The sequence below is a fragment of the Dermacentor andersoni genome, unplaced genomic scaffold (genome assembly GCF_023375885.2).
Source record: "Dermacentor andersoni unplaced genomic scaffold, qqDerAnde1_hic_scaffold ctg00000754.1, whole genome shotgun sequence".
In the NCBI taxonomy this organism is placed as follows: domain Eukaryota; kingdom Metazoa; phylum Arthropoda; class Arachnida; order Ixodida; family Ixodidae; genus Dermacentor; species Dermacentor andersoni.
Window position 1 is genome coordinate 11,565 of NW_027315432.1, and position 3,436 is coordinate 15,000.

Consider the following 3,436-nt stretch of genomic DNA (forward strand, 5'->3'; position numbering starts at 1 on the left):
TGGCCATTGGCGAGAAATTGCCGTTCGCGCATTCGGTGGACGCGCTGCGCTTTCACGACTTCGGCATTGTGCTGCCGACGTAAGCTTTCAATCTTGCTCGCGGCGTTACGAGGCGGCACGATTTTCGCCAAACGCTCGTCGAAAGTGGCACGAGTACGGCCCCATGGAGGTCTGGGTACTTATCGCTGCTATTATATGGGGGTCCCAGAGAGCAGTCGCCCCCAAAGCGACCTGGGTGTTTGATATGCGGCGGGCTTCGTGCCCGTCAAGCGTGTCCCCGGTATCGCTCCCGTGGATCCCACAGCTGACGTCTGCAGCCTCATCCGCTTGATGCGTTAGGGGCTGGTTGTCGGACGACGCTTTTTCCACGATATCGAAGTGTGTTCCGCATCGTCCTCGGACGAATCAAATACGAAAGCGCCGAAGGCGCGGGCGTGACCCGTCGCCTAGCGGCTTTGCCGTCTCGGCTACGTTGCAAGTGTCGGTCGGTCCACCAGTGCTGCGGGCTCGAGAGAAACCGCAAGCCGCGATCGAGTCGACACAACCGGTCTATCGAGAATGTTGCGTGCTTCTTGCCGCGTGGCGATACCCGGCCCTGCGGGGAGGGCGCCGTTGCGAGCTCGAACGCCGTCGTCTCGGACTGTGCAAAGTGCTACCCTTTGCGAGAACGAAGCGTGTTGGGGCGCCTGAAGGTGGCCTCGGCATCGCAAAAACGGCGTCCGGCCTGCTTGAAAGGCTGGACGCGCAGTTGAACGATTACCTGGTTGATCCTGCCAGTAATCATATGCTTGTCTCAAAGATTAAGCCATGCATGTCTAAGTACATGCCGAAATAAGGCGAAACCGCGAATGGCTCATTAAATCAGTTATGGTTCCTTAGATCGTTTCTTCCTACTTGGATAACTGTGGCAATTCTAGAGCTAATACATGCAGTGAGCCTGAAGCCCTTTGGGCGACGGGTGCTTTTATTAGACCAAGATCGATCGGGTTTCGGCCCGTATTGTGTGGTGACTCTGGATAACTTTGTGCTGATCGCATGGCCACGAGCCGGCGACGTTTCTTTCAAGTGTCTGCCTTATCAACTTTCGATGGTAGGTTACTTGCTTACCATGGTTGTTACGGGTAACGGAGAATCAGGGTTCGATTCCGGAGAGGGAGCCTGAGAAACGGCTACCACATCCAAGGAAGGCAGCAGGCGCGCAAATTACCCACTCCCGGCACGGGGAGGTAGTGACGAAAAATAACAATACGGGACTCTTTTGAGGCCCCGTAATTGAAATGAGTACACTCTAAATCCTTTAACGAGGATCAATTGGAGGGCAAGTCTGGTGCCAGCAGCCGCGGTAATTCCAGCTCCAATAGCGTATACTAAAGCTGCTGCGGTTAAAAAGCTCGTAGTTGGATCTCAGTTCCAGACGAGTAGTGCATCTACCCGATGCGACGGCTCGGACTGAACATCATGCCGGTCCTTTCTTGGTGCACTTCATTGTGTGCCTCGAGAAGGCCGGTGCTTTTACTTTGAAAAAATTAGAGTGCTCAACGCAGGCGAGTCGCCTGAATAAACTTGCATGGAATAATAGAACAAGACCTCGTTTCTGTTCTGTTGGTTTTTGGAATACGAGGTAATGATTAAGAGGGACAGACGGGGGCATTCGTATTGCGGCGCTAGAGGTGAAATTCTTGGACCGTCGCAAGACGAACTACTGCGAAAGCATTTGCCAAGAATGTTTTCTTTGATCAAGAACGAAAGTCAGAGGTTCGAAGGCGATCAGATACCGCCCTAGTTCTGACCATAAACGATGCCAACCAGCGATCCGCCTGAGTTACTCAAATGACTCGGCGGGCAGCTTCCGGGAAACCAAAGTGTTTGGGTTCCGGGGGAAGTATGGTTGCAAAGCTGAAACTTAAAGGAATTGACGGAAGGGCACCACCAGGAGTGGAGCCTGCGGCTTAATTTGACTCAACACGGGAAAACTTACCCGGCCCGGACACTGGGAGGATTGACAGATTGAGAGCTCTTTCTTGATTCGGTGGATGGTGGTGCATGGCCGTTCTTAGTTGGTGGAGCGATTGGTCTGGTTAATTCCGATAACGAACGAGACTCTAGCCTATTAAATAGGTGCGGGGTTCCCAGCACCTTACAACCTTCTTAGAGGGACAAGCGGCTCCTAGCCGCACGAAACAGAGCAATAACAGGTCTGTGATGCCCTTAGATGTCCGGGGCCGCACGCGCGCTACACTGAAGGAAGCAGCGTGTCTTTATCCCTGTCTGAAAAGACTGGGTAACCCGTGGAACTTCTTTCGTGATTGGGATAGGGGCTTGCAATTGTTCCCCTTGAACGAGGAATTCCCAGTAAGCGCGAGTCATAAGCTCGCGTTGATTACGTCCCTGCCCTTTGTACACACCGCCCGTCGCTACTACCGATTGAATGATTTAGTGAGGTCTTCGGACCGATGTCCGGCGCGGCCTTTCGGTTGCGCCGGTCTGTTGGAAAGATGACCAAACTTGATCATTTAGAGGAAGTAAAAGTCGTAACAAGGTTTCCGTAGGTGAACCTGCGGAAGGATCATTACCGGATTGTGAAGGGTGGCGAGCGCCATTGTTTCTACCCCGTGTGGGTGAAGCAGCTCGCTGCGCCCGACGCTTTCCGCCGCTGGCCCCGCTTGGACGCGGGGACGGCTATACCCGAACATGCCGGGGACTGCCTGAATTTTGAGGGGCGCCCCGTGCCAAATTTGTTGCGCCCAGTGGACGCCGGCTGCAACCTTGGACGGTTGGCTTGGCCGCGCCCGCGGGTAGAAACGGCGTAACGCACACTGGGTGGGCTTTCTGTCCGCTTTGGCGCTCTTGCGCGGAATGGGAGTAAGACGACCCGACCTGCTGCTTTGCCCAGTACGAGGGGAACGGCGAAGCGTGCGGTCGGTCAAGGAACTGACGGTCGAGAGCTAATGCCGCTGCCGCTTAGTACACACACGGAACCGTGGTGCGAGCGCTCTCCCGTCCTCCGCGGCAAACGCTGCCGAGTCTGAAAAGTCTGGCGGCTGCCGGTCGCTTCCTGCGGCGAGTATGGAGTAACGACCCGACTTTGTTGCCGCCCAAGTACTAAAGGAACGGTGTGGCGCTCGGTCGGTCATGGAACTGTCGGTATGAGGGTGCGGCTGCCAAGTACGGAAGGAACCGTGGCCTAAAGTGCTCTCCCGTCCTCCGCGGCAAATGCCACCGAGTCCGAAAGGGCCGGAGGCTGCCGGTCGGCTCCTGCTCGTGACGCGCGAGGTGTCGAGATCGCGGTTTAATGCGACGACGTCTGCAGGCTATTCGCCCGCCGCCGAGGGAAAGGCGGCGTTGCTGCGAAGTACCGAAGGAAACGCGGCTTTGCTACGTCGGAAGCGTTCTGCGGTTAGCGGACTTGTGCGCTTTGGGAAGGCGCCGCACGTCG

At 55.8% G+C, this 3,436-nt stretch overlaps 1 non-coding gene across 1 annotated transcript; it reads left to right on the forward strand.

Moving 5' to 3' along the window:
- Nucleotides 1–757: 757 nt before the first annotated feature.
- On the forward strand, nt 758–2,572 carry LOC140214931 (small subunit ribosomal RNA). Its single transcript, XR_011891857.1, has one exon. It is a non-coding gene; the product is annotated as a small subunit ribosomal RNA (ribosomal RNA).
- The last annotated feature ends 864 nt before the right edge of the window (nt 2,573–3,436 follow it).